Genomic DNA, 20,046 nt, shown 5'->3' on the forward strand with positions numbered 1-20,046 from the left:
ATAGATAGATAGATAGATAGGATACCAAATCCTTATCTGGAAAATTAGATATGAAGATTTTTTTTCCCCCTTTCACCATCTCCTTTCTTAATCTAGATGCATTAAATGTCATCTGTGCAAAAGTATATATCTTATTTTTTTTTATTTGCTTCTATCTCTTATTTGGTTAAGAATACAATTTCTTCACCATAGCTGTGAGAAGTATATGCTTTGTTTCTCTTCTAATTTTTAGATAGTCTCATCTTTAATAATAAAGTTACAACCATTTAGGGGATATTTTGTAATATGGTATATAGCATCAGTGTAGGCCTAATTTTTGCCAGATTAATTTCCAGTTTCCCCAACAATTTTTGCCTAATATGGAGCTTTTCTCTAAGTAATTTATGTTTTCTGCTTTAACAAACACCAGGTTATTGAGCTCTATTGTTTTTTTAATTTCCCTCATCTGGCTCTCTCTTTGATGTGATACTGTATTTCTTAACCAGCATCAAATGGTTTTGATAACTGATGATTTATAATATAATTTGAGGTCTGGAAATATTATTCTCCTTCATTCCTACTTCTAATAATTTCTTTTGGTATTATTCTACATTTAAAAATAAATTGTTATTTTATCAAGTTCTTAAAGTATTCCTATAATAATTTGATGGATAAACCATTAAAAGCATAAATTAATTTTTGTAGTATAGTAATTTTTTGTTATACGGGCATGGCCTATCCATGAGCACTGAATATTCCTCCAGTGACTTTCGTTGTTCTTTTTTTTTTCTTTAAATAGCACTTTGTTATTGTATCTATATAAGACTTTTGTGTGCTTCAGGGTATTGACCTCCAGATATTTTATCCATTTTGTAGTTATTTGGAATAATATTTTCCTTTCTAGTATTGTTTCTTGTGTTTTGCTATTATTACATAAAATGCTATTTACTTTTGAGGATTTATTTTATAGTCAGCAACTCAGCTGAATCAATTGACTCAGGTGACATCTTTGCTGATTCCCTATTATTTTCCAAATAAATTATCTATTGTCAGCAAGCAGGGCTAGCTTCATCTCCTCTTTACCTATCTTTATTCATTTATTTTGCTTTTCTTTTTGCTGTTGCTAGCATTTCCAGTACTATCTCAAAAGCTAGTGGAGAGAATGGGTATCTTTCTTTTTTTCACTTCTGTACTTATTGGAGCACTCTGTCAAAGGCTTTTTTCTGCCTTTACAGAGATGATCATGTGGTTTTTTAAAAATATGATTAATTCTGGGTTTTTTTTTCCTAATGATGAATTACTATTGCTTCCATGGCATAACTCCCACTTGAACATAATCAATGATTTCATGGATAAAGTTAGTCTGCTTAATAGGATTTTGTTTAAAATTTTTGAGTTAATGCTAATTACTGATATTATCCTATAGTTTTCATTCTATATTTCCTTGGCTTGGAGATTAGTATCATTTTTGTCTCATAAAAGGATTCTGGTAGGGTGATTTCTTTCTCAGTTTTTGAGAACAATTTGTGAAGCATGGATATTAATTATTCTTTAAAAGTTTGATAGAATTTTCCTCTGAATCCATGAAGACCAGGAGGTATACCGCTTTCATAAGTTTTTTATTGTTAGGTCTATTTTCTTTTTATGAGATTGATTATTTAAGATCTTGATTTGACCAACTAATAGCTTAGCTATTTTGAAGGAATTTCTCTATTTTTTGTGTTTTCAGTATTATTGTCATAGAACTGTATATAACATGCCGTAATTATTCTTTTTGTGTATTCTGGTTTTGCCATGATTTCATCTTGCTCATTTGCTATTTTATATTTTTGGGTTTTTGCTCTTGTCTTTTTAATTAGCTAAAAGTTCATTAATTTTATTGGTCTTTTCAAAGAGCCAGCTTTTAGTGTTATCATTTCAATGTTTTATTTTTTATTTCCAATTAATCTACTTCCCCACCAATATCTCTCCTTTTGTGCTGATGTTAGACTTTTTATGTGTTGTTGTTGTTTTTATTTCAAAATACATATTCAGTTCATTAGGTTTTTTTCTTTTTCTATTTTGTCAATGTATATTTGTAAAGTTATATTTTCCCCTTAAAAGACCTTTAGACACATCACAGAAATTTTGGTTTGTCACTTTTTCATTATCATTTTCTTGTTACTGATTTTTCCTTTAATTTGTACTTTGACCCATTCATTTAATATTTCATTTTTACATTTTGGTCCATATCTTTTTGCTTGTGGTCCCTGAACCAATTTCAGTTTTTATTGCTTTATGATTTATAAAGTATTCATTAACCATTTTTGACTTTTTGTATTTGTTAGTAATATCTCTGTGCCCTTGTATATGGGGAATTTTAGCAGAAGTTCCATATGTTGCTGAGAAATATGTACAAAACTTTTTGCTGTCTCCATTTAAAAGATGCCATATTAGCTCTACTTTGTCCAGCATTTTGTTAACGTCCATATTTTGCCTTGTTTTTCTTTCTATTAGACTTTTCAAAAACTGAAAGAGAGATAATGCAGTCTTCTATGTCTTCTTGAAGTTCAGTTAATGTTTCTTTAATGAATTTGGATGCTAAGACATTTGGAGCACTTACGTTTAATATTTTTGCTGACTATGACTCCTTTCAGCATAATATATTTTCTTCTTTATCTTTTTTTTAAAGTTTTTCTAATGTTCATCTTTGCTTTGTCAGATAACATGATTGCAACTCCTGTTTCTTTCAGATTTATTTGATGAGTGGTAATTTTTCCCCATCCCTTCAGTTTTCTTTTGTGTATGTCTTTTCTAATGTGTAAGGTTTTGTTTTCTTATCCAATCCCTTTTTTCATTTTTTTTTGAGATTATGTAATCTAGATGCATTTAAAGTTATGAGTTAGGTTTGTATGTTTCTACATTTGTCTTTAATATTTTTAAACTTATTAATATTTCCCTCTTTTGCTGTGACATGGTATCATGTTCCCTCAGTTATCTTACTTTAATCTTTTTTAAAAAGATACCTCTGTTCTACTAGGTCTCTTCCTATCACCTCTGATCTCCTCTAATAATTTGTTACCCCCTTCCATTTTGTGTTTTATTACATCTTTGTGTGTGTATGTGTGTGTGTGTGTGTGTCCCTTTCTAAGTATTTATTTTACTCTCTTCATTATCTATCCTCTCTTTCAGTTTACTCTACATCTTTATTCTCTGATTCATGAGCTCTTTAATTATATGGCCTCTCTCTTTTCTCTATATTCATTATTCAAGCAAAGTTTTTACCACATCCACTGTAGGCCTTCCCCTCTAAATGGTTCTGGCACTTCTTTGTAGGAGCTTTCTCATGGATTCATCTTTTCCACTGAGGCTCACTCCTAGAACAATGCCAGTTCTTTTAAGTGTCAGAGAAGACTCAATCCCATGTTAGGGCCCTCCACCACTTCAGCCTTGATTGTGTAGCCCACCACTGATCTACATCATCTGGTTACTTTTTTCCACGTTTGCCTAAAAATCTACCCTCTGGGACATGTTTTCCAAATACCCCAGGTGTCATTTGGTCCCCCTCCTGATATAGAATGAGTAGACTTTTAGAAACCAAATTCCTCATACTAGCTATGTAACCCTGGGCAGGTCACTTAACTGCGACTGCCTCAAAAAAAAAAAGAACCAAATTTCCTGGACTTCATTTAGTGTTAAGTCCTCATCTCCCTTCATAGACCATTTTACATCACCTATAGAAGCATTCATCACCTTCCACCTCCAACATCCCACTTCCAAACTAAAGCCTTCTTCCTTTCTCCTCCATCATTTCAGTATTTCCCCTGCATTCTTCACCCATTTCTCTGTAGGTTCTTCTCTTTCTGAAGCCATGTAGGTTACATTCACCTCCTTGTTGTCTTTGATTTGACCCTCACACATACACACTAATCTCTATTCCTCTGATCCTCTCCCTTTCTTTTAGGTACCCTCACATATTATAATGCAGTCCTCCTTTCTCCTACAAAAATACATAGATTCATCTGTGAGCAAACTGTTGCCAGGTTCTGTCCAAAATACCCCCTGCTTGCCTTGTCACTCTTACCTCTACCAGATTTTTGCTTTTACCCTTAGAAAGAAGACTCTTATTGGTCTCTCTTTGCCCTCTGTTCCTTTGCTCTCCTTTTCTAACACGTTTACTTATTCCTTTTACATTTCTGTTGTTTGAGAAATAAATAATCTCTTCAATTCTGATTTTCTTTCTAAACTGTTCAAACTTTTCTTAATTATTGAATGTCCATCTTTTTTCTTGTGTGGTTAAACTTAGATTTGCAGGGTAGATCACTCTGAGATGCTTACTGATCTCCATTGTTCTTCAGAACATGCTTTTCCATTTTCTCCTATATTTTTATAGGGGGTACAGAATAGTCTCATATTATTTGATTGTCCTTTCCTTTGTATTTGAAAGTCTTTCTCCTGGTCATTTGCAGAACTTGTTTATGAGTTGAATTGTTAAATTTTGCCGTTCTGAGTCTTGGTGTTTTCAGTCTTTTGTTTTTCTGGAAATGATCTGTGAATTCTTTCAATTGCAGTTATATTTTCTGTGTTCAGAAGTTCTGTTCAGTCCTCTTCTGTTGTTTTCTTCATTATGGTATTGTTTGTTTATTTGGGGTTTTTTGTTTGCTTTTCTAGGAGATTTCATGATCCATAGGTTGTCTATGTACATCCTATCTGTGAGATCAGTATGTTTTTTTGCATGGTGAGCATATTTTCTTTTAATGTTATTGCTTTTTTTTTTGCTTCTCTTCTTCTAGATTGTTCTTCAATTCTGTTTATTTGAATTCCCAATTTATTGTTCTCTCTTTTGATTCTTTGGTGAAGCTTGCCATTAAAGATTCCAGTTTTCCTATTTTGCCTATTGTTTTTGCCGGCCATAAATTCTTCTCTCATAATTTTTATTTCTTTTTTGAACCATTCAGGAACAACGTGCTCTGGTTGTATGTTCTCATAGTCCACAGGGTATACTCTTTCATTAAGTATTGGTTCATATTCATTCGTTTTGCAATATTTAGTCATATATTTTTTAATTAAATTGCTAAAGGAATTTTATCTTTTTGTTACTACTATTTTGCTTATTGACTTATCTATTCGTCTTCAAATTATGAGTTTTCTTCTTATTGAAATATTTGAGTGTTTCAGTCACTCCCCCCCCATTATTTTCTTTATCATTCACTTTCTGACTCCCTTCTCTTTGATTGTGGTTTCCTTGGGAGCTGATTTCAAAGTGTCTTAGCTAATGCCCACACTGAGCAATTTACAATTCACCAGACTGTTTCTCTCACAGTTGACTTTTCTAAGGACAGAATGGACCCCAGCTGCATTCTGTACTTTTTCATTCAGATTTGGCAGAGTACTGCATATTACACACACAAATACACACACACACACACACACACACACACACACACACATACACATACATACACACTATCCTATTCTGGTATCCTATTCTATTACACCTGTTTTTTTTTTTGTTTTTTGGCCTGCCACCAGCTTTGCAGTGGAGGTGCTACAATATTTTCTGCCTCAAGCTAGAGAGCTGCCTACACCAGCAGTCCAAAGATTTGAGGCATTAGTTCTCTGATACTGTGGCCCCAGAAGCCTTTTTCTCTTGAAGAACTGTGGCCACCTGGATGTTTATCACAGTTAAGGCGAACTTGGAAGCCAGGATCTGGAATCTCCACAACACTCAAAAGTTTTCTTGTAAGCCAATGTCATGTCCTTGGGTCTGCTAGTGCATTCTCTGATTATAGGGTGAGAGTTGGGCAAGAGGTGCTGAGTGAACTCAGTCAGTGAGCATCAGTTTATGTGTTTTATTTTGTTTTTAATGTTATTTTGGATTCTAGTTGTCTTAAACCTTACAGACAGCTGAAATTTCATTATATTTGGCATATAATTTCTGGTGGTTTTGTTGAAATATTCCTGACATAAATTTAAACTGTGATTCAAACTACTTGATATTTAATTCATTATATGACTTTGAACCAGGCTGCACCTATGTTTTAGTTTTAGGGATTTTTTTGGGGGGTATACTTTTTTTTTTTACTAGGAAGATGGAAAATATTCTTGTCAGTGGTTTGTGATTTGTTTCTTAAAGGCACCATAAAAAGTTGCATTCTCATCTGAATACCAATATAAGTCAATTCTGCATAGTACCATCATCTATTTTAGTAGAACAGAAGTTACATGTGAACATCTATAATTATGGTAATGATGATACTAATAATAATTCATATCCACAAAAATAATCAATCACCAAGTATTTCCTAGGTTCCTGCTATGTATCAGACACTATGGCAACTTCTGATGATACTGAAGAGAAAAAGCAAAATAAGCCTTGCCCACAAGTAGCTTACATTCTAATAAGGAAGACATCATGTACATATAAAGGGAGATACAAAGCAAATAAAGTAAATAAAAAGAAGGTTGAAGGAAAAAGCACTATTGTCTGGGGATACCAGTAAAGATCTCATGTAATAGGTAGCATGTGAATTGGGCCTATAACAGAACCTTGGATTCCAAGTGAGAAGTATTTGTACATCAGACACAGGATAGCCAGGAACAAAAGTATAGACAAGAAATGTATTGTTGTGCATGATGGAAGGAGAAAAAGCAAGGAATTAGCATTTAAATAATGCCTGCTATGTGTCAAGCACTGTGCTAATTAATTTTTACAAATATTACCACATTTGATCCTTAAAAAACCCTGTGTGGTATGAGCTATTATCTCAACTTCATTATTGAGAAAAATGAAGCAAACAAAAGTTAAGTGACCTGTGCAAGGTCACACAGCTATTACATGTCTGAGGACAGATTTAAACTTATCTCTTTGACTCCAGGGACAATTATCTACCCATTGTACCACTACCTGGAACAGCAAGAACCCCTGTATGACTATTCTAGGTAATGGGTTGTTGTTGTCCACTCATTAAGTAGTGTCTAGTTCTTCATGACCCTGTGGAGCATAGCACACCAGCACTGTTCTGAGAATTTCTTAGCAAAGATATTGGAGTAGTTTGCAATTTCCTTCTCTAGTGAATTGAGGTAAACAGGTTAAGTGACTTGGCCAACATCACATAGCTAGTAACCTAGCTGAACCACCTAGTTGCATCTGATAATAGATAGAGGGAGAAAATATGCAAGGAGACTAAAATAACGAAGGTCCCACGTTTTGAAGAGCTTTAGATACTAAATAGAATAATTTATATTTTAACCTAGAGGTGACAAGGAGACACAAAAATTCATTGAGTGTTGTTGAGAGAAGTGGGAAGAGATTGACATGGTCAGATCTGTCTTTTAAGAAAATCACTTTGTCACAGAGGAAATACAGTACAGAGGGACACGAAGCAAGGAGACAGATTAGGAAACAATTTAAATAATCCAGGCTGTGAATTTTGAGAACCTGAAATAGGGTGGTCACTATGTAAATGGGAAGAAGGGAATACATGTAAGAGATATTGTGCATATGGAAATATCTGGCAATTGATTTGTAGAAATGGAGTAAATGAGAGTCAAGAGAAGAGAATAACAATAAGATTGTGATCTTAAATAAAGGGATGGTGATCTCCTTGATAATAACAAGATAATTTATAAGAACTATGGATTTCACGTGAAAGTTAGTGAGTTCTCTTTAAAAAAAAGATTGATTTCAGATTGTCTAAAGGATGTCCAATTTGAAATGCACAGTAGGCAGATGCTGGAATGGAGCTCAGGAGAGACAGCAGGGATAAATGTAAGGTGGTGAATAATCTGCATAGAGATAATAATTAAACCTGTGGGAGTTAAGGATGTCACCAAATCCAATTTAGGCGCTCAAGAAATGCTTGTTGATTGATTAATCTATATGAATATGGATTATTATTAATATAAATTTAGATGCTTGCATCCAGCTTCACATTCATTCTACTATACTAAAATAGATGATGATGCCACTCAGAACTGACTTAGATTGGCATTTGGTTATAGATGTAGCTTTTTATAGCACCTTTAACCCACAAAAAATAGGCTCCTTAAGAAGACTATCCATTTTGCAAGTGGAAAAAAAAAACACATAGGTACATCCTGGTTCAAAGTCACATAGTGAATTCCTTTAAACATCTTGTTGACTTGAATCATAAATTCTAGATCACAGAGTAAATAGAGAAGAGAGTACAGAACATTTACTTGGGATTCACCAATGGCTAGTCAACAAATTATTAAATGGCTATTTATAAGATACCTCCTTGGGACAAACACTGTGCTAGGGCTGGTGTTACAAAGACAAAAAGTAATGATTTCTAAGAACAAATTATATTGGTTAAAAACAGCATGTAAATTTATAAATACAAAATAATCTAATTATTTATGTTAGGGAAAGAGTAACTAGGGCATCAGAAAAGTCTTTAAAGGAATGTGGAAATTGAGGTTAACAGTGAAAGGAACTAGAAATTCTAAGGGCAGGTAGGTGGCTCAAGTGGATAGAGTATCGGACCTGGAGTTTGGAAGACTTATTTTCCTGAGTTCAAATCTGACCTTAGACACTTACTAGTTGTGTGGTATTGAGCAAATCACTTAACCCTGTTTGCCTCACCTTCCTCATCTGTAAAATGAACTGAAGAAGGAAATGGCAAACCACTCCAGTATCTTTGCCAAGAAAATCCCAAATGGGGTCAAGAAGAGTCAGAAATGACTGAATGACAACAAAAATTCTAAGATTTGGAGTGAAGGAACTTTGAGGTTTGAATCCACTTTATTCAACAATGACATTGATCAAAACTGCTCTTGCCTGTGGCACTTATTCTCACCAGTAAACATTAATGATTTTTTTGGATTCAGAAGTACAGCTACTTTGACATTTATTTTATATTACAAAAATTTCAGCTATTTTTTTACTTTTTAAAACTTTATTTTTTATTTTCAGTTGTAAATTCTCTTCTTTCTTCCACTGCCTCCACCACCCTGTTCAGAAAGCAAGAAATGTGATATTATGTGTACATATGAAGTCATGTAAAACATTGTTCCACATTAATCATGTCCTAGGAAAAAGAAAAAAAAAGACAACAAAAGGAAAGGAAAAACTATGCTTCACTCTGACCTCTGAGTCCATCAGTTCTCCATCTGGAGGTGGATAGCATTTCTCATCATGAGTCCTTCAGAATTGTGGAGGATCATAGGCTTTCACATTGATTATTTGCAAAATTGTTGTTACTGTGTACATTGTTCTCCTGATTCTACTCACTTCACTAAGCATCAGATCACATAAGTCTTCCCAGGTTTTTCTGAAATCATCCTTTTATCTTTCTTATACCACAATAGTATTCCATCCCATTTATATACCATAACTTGTTCAGATTTCCCAATTGATGGGCATCCTCTGTTTCCAATTCTCTGCCACAACAAAAAGAGCTACTATAAATAGTTTTGCGCAAATGGGTTCTTTCCTTTTTCCTTGTTTTTCAGTAGATTATCAATAGATGATTTTCAAAAGACAATGACTGTAGGATGGGAGAGGAGTCTGTAATCAAAGTCTGAAATCAATAGTAAGCATGGATGCTATGACAAATATATTCTCTTTTTTCTTCATTCAGGTGAGTGGTACTCTAAAGAAAAAGCTCTGTCATTCAACAGGATCTGGGCCACTCTTCATAACAGCCATAAGCCAGTCTCTTATAGTTTTGGATTTCATTCCAAAAATACTGATTTCATCAGTCTCTCCATTATGATATTAGTAAGTTTTAGTTGTGTAATCCTGGGCAAATCACTCAACCCTGCTTGCCTCAATGATAGAGTTCATCTGTAAAATGATCTGGAAAAGCAAAGTGGCAAACCACTCCAGTATCTTTGCCAAATGGGGTCACAAAGAGTTGAACATACTTCACCATAGCACTGGAAGAGAGCAAAAGATCTTCCAGGATCCTGATCTTCCTAGGTTGCCATCCTCCTTTTCCTCAGAAGAATTTTTGTTCTCTTCTTCCTTAATCTTTCTGCTAGATGGGTGGAGGGAAGAGAAAGAGAGGTAGAGGGGGAAAGGGAGGTGGAGGAGGAGAAAGCAGAAGGGAATGTGTGTGTGTGTGTGTGTGTGTGTGTGTGTGTGTGTGCATGAGAGAGAGAGAGAGAGAGAGAGACAGAGACAGAGACAGAGAGAGAGAGACAGAGAGAGAGAGAGACAGAGTGATAGAGAGAATGGGAGAGAAAGCTCAATTTCAGCTACTTTTGTCCTAGACATAAAAGTATTTGAAACACCTAGATAAATTCAGATTACGTCTCAACTGAGATTCTAATATGGAGCAATAGTTTGTATGGTCGTTAATATATTACTCTTCTTTTGGTAATGGTTTATATAACTTATACATTGAAGAATGCCTTTTGCTTTTGTGTTAGTTCCTTATATATTTTAAATGTAATTCCTTCATCAGAGATATATGATGCAAAAATAGTTTTCTTATTGGCAGTTTCCTTCTTATCTGAACAGCATTGATTTTGTTTGAACAAAAGCTTTACAACTGGATGTAAAAAAAATTCTTTATTTTATTTTCTGTAATTATGCCTTTTCTGTAAGAGCTCATCCCATAGGTATGAAAGGTATCTTACCTGGTGCTCTTATAATATTTTATGGTGTGACCTTCAATTGTCAGGTATCATTAATTTATAACTCATTTGTGGTTTATGGTACTTAATATTCATATAAATCTAATTTCTATGAAATTTTCTTTCCAGTTTTCTTAACAGTTCTTATCAAATAAGGAGTTCTTCAAAAATATGATCTCAGGTTTATCAAGCACTGGTTATTTAATTCAATCTTTTTTATTCTTCCTTACTGAACCTGTTAACACTAATCTCTTTTTCTGCGTTTCTTTTTTATCCAGAACCTAAGAGTTTTATATATAATTTCTGCTTTATAATATAATTTGAGGTCTGAAAAAGATTATTATTTAAAAACATGTTTTCCTTATGAATCTAGATACTTTGTTTCATTCTATACTACATTGATAAATTTTTATTTCATATGATTGTAAAATTAGATGTAGAACCAGCATAGAACTAGTGTATCACCTCTTTCACGACTTCCTTTAGGCTTGAACATACACACATAGTCAGAGGACATTTCCAAAGATTATTACTTGCAAACAATGCTGTTATCTCAAGATCTTTCGCAAAAGAATATGAAGCTAAAATCTACCTGTTATTTTTAATGATACAAGAAAGTCCATCTTGACTCAGATTTTAAAAATAACTACTGTACTTCATTTATCTTGTCTGAAATTCTACCATTTGTAGATTCAATTGGACAATAATTCACAAAGGTTAATGTGATGCCACACACATCTTATGGTGAACTGTATTTCCCCTAAAATCAAACTGAGGAATTAGGGATTTATTTTATGAGGTAGGCAGAATAGGAAAAAGAGTAGAGGGAGGTAATTTGCATAGTGGAGAGTTTTAAACGAAAAGCAGAACTGAATGGAATGTTCGAATGAACCAGGTGTTAGAATGTGATATAATAATGATAAAAAAAAAAGTTAGCAATACTAGAAATAGCATATATGTAGTGCTTTAAAGTTTGGAAAATGCTTTACAAATATTATCCCACTTGATCTTCAAAACTTCTCTAGGATACAGGTGTTATTGTTATCCTTATTTAACAGAGAGAGAAACTGAGGTAGATGGTGGTTAAGTGACTTACCCAGGATCAAACTTTTAGTAAGTTTCTAGGGGTAGATTGGAATTCAGATCTTCCTGATTCCAGGTCCAGTACTCCATAGACTGCGCCACCAGCCTAATTTAATGCCCCACCAGTGTAATTTAATGACTTATCAGAAAATTTAAAAGTATGCAAATCAAAGACAATCAACGTGCTTCACTACTTTTATAGTGACCTTAATGATAAGTGTCAGGTAAAGACTGTATAGGAATCCTTCTTAAGCAAAAAAAAAAAAAACAAACAAACTGAGGAACAAAGATATGGAATCTAAATTAGAGTGGGTCTGGACTTATCCTAGTTTTCCTGGATCCCAAGAATAGCTTTGGTTTTAGGTCTAACTCAGGGACATGTCTCTCGTTTGTAATGAGAATTTAACTAACTGCATGCCCCTGACTCCTACAAAAGGTTGTGAAGTGAGATTACATTGACACTAATTTTTCTCCCTAATTAATTTTCAATTTCCTTAAAATTTTTATAATGGACTTGTGCTTACTTTTGCAGACAGTGAAGGTGATCTTTTTGCAATATTCTTTGCAGAAGCTTTCAAAATGTTGCATAAATGAGATCCAGGGAACAAGAGAAAGAACTGGAGCCAAAAATACAAAATGCAGAGGGTTGGACTGAGTAGGAATTAGGTAATGAACTATTTAGCAACTATCCATAGAATTAAATGCCTGGAATATCACCTCCCCCCCACCAGACACACATCAGGATTTGAATCTGGTCTTGACACCATCAGATTCTTAGCTATTTAAATTATTCATAAACTGTAATCTCTTATACAAAAGATTCTTCCCTACTTTGGAATTCTGGTGGAGTCCTTCAAGTCTGATCCCATTGCTAAATTATTACAAAGTACTGTGAGTGGAGAATAGACAGTAGTTAAGGTTTGCCCCTTAACACTAACATTGGCCACAGGCACAGGTCTCAAAGCTAGGTTATGGATGCTTCTTATGTTCCGAATATCTGAGATAGAAGGAATTCTGTCTGCTGCTGCTGCAGCTGCTTTTACAGATGCTAAAAGATCAATTAAGAATTAGCTTGTACAAGAGGAGACATGCATCATCCTCCAAAGAATGAGACACCATATGCATATCAATAACAGACATAGAAATGATGACTGTCAATACCTTTGGGTACATCAATTATCACTCTGTGTTTTGCAGGAGTAGGAGAGGAGAGAAGAAAGTGAAACATAAATATATGACTAGTTTGGTTTTCTTGGAGTTTCAGCCACCATTTCTCTCATTTCTCCTTCAAACTCACAGTGCTTCCTTTTTTCATGGCCAGAATTATAGGCTTGACTGGTGTCTAGTCCAGACAGTCTGGTACCCAATATAGCTGGGCATCCAAGAGCCAAATACTGAAGTTATTCATATCATATCATTATTAATGTAGGCATTTACATTCTAGTTATCTAAATATTCCTGTTTCTTCACTATCATACTTTTTCTCTGCCTAAACTTGAGTTCAACATTGTTGTTGCTATTTTAGTTGCCACCTGATATCATTTCAGAAGCAGCTGGCTATGTTGTGTCTGAGTAAAATGACAGAAGTTGTGGGTATATGTGTCTGTGCATAATGTAATCTGTGATCCTCTGTAGTCTTTTGTTCTTGTAAAAAATGTCACATGCGTCAATAAATGATGTATCACTGGAGAGGAAAAACTTTCAAACAGATACTTCTTGGAACAAAAAAAAAGTAAATTTAGATTAATTTGACAAGATAGACACAAAGTGGAAAGCAAACAAAAATCTGGATAGCCTTTGAAGCCTGCTTTTGTTTCATTTAATTTTATACATAAATCTAAGACACCTGCCCCCTCATGTCTCTAACATATTATAAAATATAAACAAACCTGTCATAATTATGTGCCTGCTGGTAGTACTCAAGTACACATTGTATTCAGCAAAATAAACAGGATGATCAAGTACATAGATATAAGCCTAAGAGGGAAATAGTTACTGACATTAAGTAATTGCTTATTGACTGACTAATGGTTCTGTGATAATAACAAATCTAAGGATGTCACTTCCGACTCGCTGTCACGGATGTATGCATTTCGGTCTGTGCTTATAAAAATTGTTTATGAATTTCAATGATCCATCAGTCTCTTTCCAGTCACTGTTATGGATAAAGGTGTGTATTTATGAGAAGTCTAGTTGGGGTAACAAACATTCTTTTTTATCTCTGGAATAGAAAATAGTTGCCAAGTCCATTCATTCATTCATCAATTCATTCCATTAGTAGCTTAAGCATTCCAAAAATTTTTATTCATTTATTGGGTACAGAGCACTGTGCTGAGTGATCAGAAAAATATGTTCTAGTCTTGTAGAATGGTAATATGTAAAGACAAATAAATATGTCACATATTATATGACAAGTGAATTATATATAGGCAACATGTGGCTTAGTCCAGTAACTAACTAATATTGACCAGATTCTTCCTGTCCCTAATCTCTACTAATAAAGAGTTCCAAATCTAAGCATTAGCACAATGCTCTAACTAGCTGAATAATCCAGCCACAATACATAACTTATTATAGAATCTTGTTCTATTTGTTGTACTGGTTCTTAGGTCAAGACAAGGACAATATCCATTTCTGAGGAATGTGAATCACTTGTGTATGGATGCATAGTTTAGTGATGTCTAAATTTAAAAATTAAAATAAATAGTGCCATTTCAGATCTCGGCAAAGAAGGTAAAGGATATCTGTTTTTCATGAACCTGAGAGAAGCTCTAGTTCTCAACATGGTCTTGGGTGTCTTTTGTCTTTTCTAGGTTTCAGTAAGCATTAGAGAAATTTGGTGGGAGAGTGAAAAACATAGAGGAGTTCCATTCCAACATTGTGCAATTTCACTATAATTCTACTGAAATTAGAACTGCTATTTAAAAAAAAATTGTATACCCAGATTGCAGAAAGATAAACTGAATTTCAATGTAAAGAACTTAATGTTCCACAGCTTAAATGAGATAAGTTTCAAAAAAATTCAGGCAAAAAAATAAACTTCTTTATGAGTAACAGCTAATATCATAGGGTCCAAAAAGAAAAGGAAGAATGCTCTCCCTTGAAATAGAAATAAAACACACTGACTAAATTAAAAGACCCAGAAACTCTAAGAAATTTATCTTCCACTCCATTTGAAAAAGGAAATACATTCTCTGGTGTAGTGTCTTAAATTGAAGAACTACATTTGTTCTGTGTTGACTAGATTATAAGCTCCTTGAAAGTAGGGACAAATTATTCATCTCCATATCCCACACAACTCCTCAATTTAATTTGAATAAATGACTTTGAGTACCATTACTTTTTTTAAAGGAAAGCATCACTTTTTCTGCAAATATCAGAGGTAGAATTCAATTTTCTATTAGGATAAGCTTCTAAAAATTAGAGATAACAAAAAAAAGTGGAATTGATTGCCTTAGTAATGGATTCCATATCACTAGAGGTCTTGTAATAGTGCTTGAATGGTCATTCGATATACTTGATTGGGGAATCTTGTTCAGGTATAGGTTGAACAAGGTAACCTCTGAAATTCTTTTAAAACCTGACAATCTGTGAGACACTTAAATTTTGCTATGCTTTTTCCATAAAAAAAAAAAATTTTATTTTGACATGATAGACACTATCCAACAGGCTCCTGAATGAGGCCCCACTCCCCACCTGAAATGCATTCCTCCAAAACACATTCCTTAGAAATTACTTTACAAAACAACCAAATAGGATGATTGCAACATCACTTCCCACTATTATTGAATAAAAGCAGTTTGTTTTATCTTGAATAATTTGATGCCTATTGACTTATAATTCAGATTTGTTGGCTTTTGTGAATTTTCTAAGAGAGTGTCTCCATAGTGGATAAAGAGTATACCTTTAAGTTAGAACATGAAGTCTCACCTCTGTGTGACCATGGAGGAGCTACTACTTTCTCAATATCTGAAACAAATTTCTAAGAGTATAAGTTGTAGAAAAATTGCTGTTCTGCTTGATAAAGAGAGTTTCCTCACCAGAAATTATCCTTAACAATTAACTAACAGTTGCAGAACAACAATAAAATAGATGTATCTTTCTATTCACACAAAATTCTTACGTATATTGTTTTTTATTCATCCCAAATTATTTCACATAAGTCTTCCTGTGTTTCTTAGAAGTTTTCATGTTCCTTTTTGCTTTCAGAAAAATAATATTTCATTATATTTATATATGTAATCTGGTTTCATCCCTTAGATTCAGCCATTCTATAATAGTTAGCAATTAAAAACACACAACTTTTGTTATTTTATAAGTTGCAAATATTTCTGTACACTTTATAGGGTATTTGAGACTATATCTGCTGATGGGTACTTTTTTTTCCATTTATCATTATCAGCCTCTTATTTGCTCTTTTATGATCTTTCCTTTTATGTTCTTTTTTTTCCTTTTTTTTTTAGGCTAGGCAATGGAGTTAAGTGACTTGCCCAGGGTCAGATGGCTATTAAGTGTTATATGTCTGAGGTCAGATTTGAACTCAGGTCATCCTCAATCTAGGGCTGGTGCTCTATCCACTGCACAACCTACCTGCCCCCCCCATCATGTTCTTAAGAGAATCTTCTCATTCTCACCATCCTTTAGGAATGGTAAAGGCTAAGTTCTTCAGGAGCTTAGTAAAAGCACTTGTGCAGTTCTCCAGCATTCTGATACATATACATGGGAGACTTCTGGGTAATGTAACGAACAAGAAGAAAGACAAGACACTTTGTCTGATCCTCTTATGCTTTTAGAGCTCTACCCCCAAAAAAGAATTATATACAAGAAATAAGGTGATTTCAGATGTCTTTCATAGTCTAAGATAATGCTATAAATTAAAAAAAAAAGAGGACACTAAACCATACATAAGGATACCTAAAGGTCATGTGTTGGCTTAGAAAATTACATGTTACCATTCTCTATATTTTATTGTGCTTTAATTATTGTGTTAAATATTTCTCAATTACATTTTAATCCTTCAGAAGGGTTATGGGCTGCATGCAATCTACTGGACATGTGTTTGACACCTCTGGTCTAAGATACTAATAACCCTAAGGAGGTAACAACACAATGAACAAAGTTGATCTCTAAACCTTAACATATGCATTCAATACCCTGTCCCTATCAGGTACTATGTTTTGGCAAGGCTGCACCATTCCACCCACAAATTTACAACATAACTCAAATTTGCCAACTCTTTCATGGCATTCTGCCTAGGATGGGAGATTCACAACACTCTAAACAGAAAATTGAAAAAAGAGAAAAATGGCCAATGTAGCAGGATAATTTTCACATTTTACCAGCGCTTTGGGAAAGGGGATTGACATTTACCTATGGCCAGGAGTCACTTCACAGTCTTAGGCCAATGGAATCTCCAGAATGGAAATAAGTTGATTGAACTTTGACATTTAAATCCCATGGAATCTACCATAAAAGAGAACGGAGTCAGTGTTTTATAGAGAAATTTCCCTTTCCCTATAAAAGATTAAAATTACACAAAAGAAAAACTAAAAATTATCCCTCTATAAAAAATTAATATGACTAAAGATATCAAGAGAAAGAACACTCTTATAAGTAGATAAACCAACAAGGAAAATATTACTGTGAAAGGTGAATTTATTACCAGATAATAGAAATAATAGTAGAAAGAAAAAAAACTCTTAAATTTATGACAACAAACCCCACAAACAAATAAAGAGAGAAAAACTGATAGGGAAAGCAAATGTGCAGAAGTAAAGGACAATTTGGAAGAAGAGAAGCAAATGGCCATAAGTTAAAATGAAATAGTCACTGTAACTTTGAAACATGATGTGCATATATGTAAAACATATTGATCTCAAACACAAGATGAATAGTGACAATTTCAGGATTGTAAATCTCCCAGAACATAACAAATTTAAAAATTTGAGCAGTATAATACCTACATGTGCATGCATATGTACATATATACATATATTAATAAAATTACCCTAAACATTTGAACACTGAAAACAAAGTACAAAATGAAAAATCCAAGACATTCAGTGGTTAAATTGAACAATTCTATCAAATAAAAAATCCAGCAAGCAACCACATGAAGGACTTTCATATACAAAAGAAAGGAATTTTGAACACTATAAAACTATTCAGCACCCACCAGAAATCCCAGAAGGGTTTGACATAATGTATTATAAAGAACAAAAACTTTCAAGGTGAAAACTAAGATGAAATATATTGAAAACATATATGTAATTATCACTAAGGGTATATACATTCTTTACTTCACCATAAGACCAAGGGTTAAAGTGTCCATGTTTAATTGTCCCACTGCCATGTCCCAAGCCTCCCAGGTCTCAACCATCTGACTCTACTAGGGATTTGGTTGCTATGGTCACATCTCCTCACCTAGGACTATGTTATGAAGCTACCATATTCCTTTCCCTCTCCTCACTTGGGGCTCACCCTTTGCTTTGTTCTGCCTCTTATTGGGAACTCTTGAGATCAATGCATTGAGTCTCACTTTGAACAACTCCCACAATGCTACATGTGTGCATGTGCAATGGCAGATGGATTCCACAATAGAACAAGAAATTGTAAGCCATATAACAATTCAGGTCCCCCAGCAATACATCCTATAGCAGAAGTGATTATGTACTGATGACAATGTCCCCCAAATTAAAATCCAGTTTGGATCAGGTTTCTTTTGAAATGAGAACTTTACCAGAGTGAATTCTGCTTATTTCAATGATATCATCTCCTTTTCCTATGATACCAGCACTATGACACTTTTACTGATGTCAAAGAGAAAGGAAAAGTTAGTACCACTTTTAAGGTCACAATTGAGGTTCCATCAGCTGAACTCTTTAGATGTCATAGCATAATGATAGTAAAATAAGGAACCCCCAGCTCTTGGGATATACTTGTATAAGCTTTTATCCAGAACAACACAATCAGCCCAAAAGAGTATGTCAGCGACAAAGACCTATGTCAGCTCTATCAATGACCATCCTTACTATTGTGCCTATTCCTAATTCAAAACCTATCACAGAAGAAATCCATCCTCATACCTTTTCTCTTAAAAATGAGAGTGCAGAGGTAGAGCCAAGATGGCAGAATAAAGGCAGGAACTCACCTGAGCTCTCCCCCAAACCTTCCCAAATATCTTTTTTAAATGACTAAACAAATTCTAGAGTAGCAGAACACACAAAAAGGTGGAGTGAAACAAATTCCCATCCCAAAACAACTTAGAATGTCAGCAGGAAAGATCTGTTGCACCAGAGTGAGAGAGGAGTGGAGTCTAGCTCAGGCAGCGCGAGCACATACTGGACCCCAGAAAATCAGGAGCAGATCTCAGGGTAATTGAATCACTGGCTGCAGTGGCAGCTTCCAGACCTCTCAGTCCAAAGATGTCAAAGACAACTTAGAAGGTTAGCAGGAAAGGTCTGTTGAACTTGGGTGAGAGTGGAGCTCAGTTCAGTGCAGGCCGCACCAGCACAGCCCTGGCCACATGAAATCAGAAATAGACCTTGGGAGTGGCTAAATCTGCAGAAGCTGGAGCTCTCAGCCCACAGATTTTGGTAAGGGGTTGAATAACTAGTCAGAAATAGATTACAGAGGTCTCTTTGCTAGCACTGAGGCAGGACTCTCTTGCTTTGCCCATACTCGGATCTGGTTGAGAGTCCAGGATAGTAGTCCCAGGGCAAAGAGGAGAACTAGCATAGCAGAGTTTTCAGCCACAATGGAGAAGGTCCCTCCTCACAGTTTGAGGGCAGAAAAGAGTACTTGTAGTCACTCACAGACCAGAGCACAGACCAGGAGAGTAATAAACACCTTTCCTTAGATCATACCACCTTAGGCAAGCAAAAAATAACAGGTCCCTAGAAGTATCTCTGAAAACAGCTGTACAAACCCCTAAGGCTTGGGACAGTGAGCCCTCCACCCTGGAAGCAGAGTTCTATTTTAACAAATAGTTAAAAGTCAAGTAATAGGCTGGGAAAATGAGCAAGCAATGGAAAAACTCTGACTGTAGGAAGTTACTATGGTAACAAAAAAGATCAAAACACACACTCAGCAGAAGACATCAAAGTCAAAGCTCCTACATCCAAAACCTCCAAGAAAAATATGAATTGGTCTCAGACCATGGAAGAGCTCAAAAAGGATTTTGAAAATCAAGTAAGAGAGGTACAGAAAAAAATTGGAAAAAGAAATGAGAACGATGCAATAAAATTATGAAAAATGAGTTAACAGCTTGGTTAAGGAGACACAAAAAATGCTGAATAAAATAACACCTTAAAACTAGACTAGACCAAATGGTAAAAGGGGTCCAAAAACTCAATGAGATGTAGAATGCCTTTAAAAGCAGAATTGGCCAAATGGAAAAGG

General features: G+C 34.5%; 1 pseudogene; it reads left to right on the top strand.

Annotated features, from left to right (window-relative positions):
* LOC144456525 (lysosome-associated membrane glycoprotein 2-like) overlaps window positions 1–20,046 on the top strand; it is a 47,669-nt pseudogene that overhangs the window by 26,620 nt on the left and 1,003 nt on the right.

The sequence above is a fragment of the Phascolarctos cinereus genome, unplaced genomic scaffold (assembly GCF_003287225.1).
Source record: "Phascolarctos cinereus isolate Bilbo 61053 unplaced genomic scaffold, phaCin_HiC Scaffold_4;HRSCAF=312, whole genome shotgun sequence".
Taxonomy (NCBI): Eukaryota; Metazoa; Chordata; class Mammalia; order Diprotodontia; family Phascolarctidae; genus Phascolarctos; species Phascolarctos cinereus.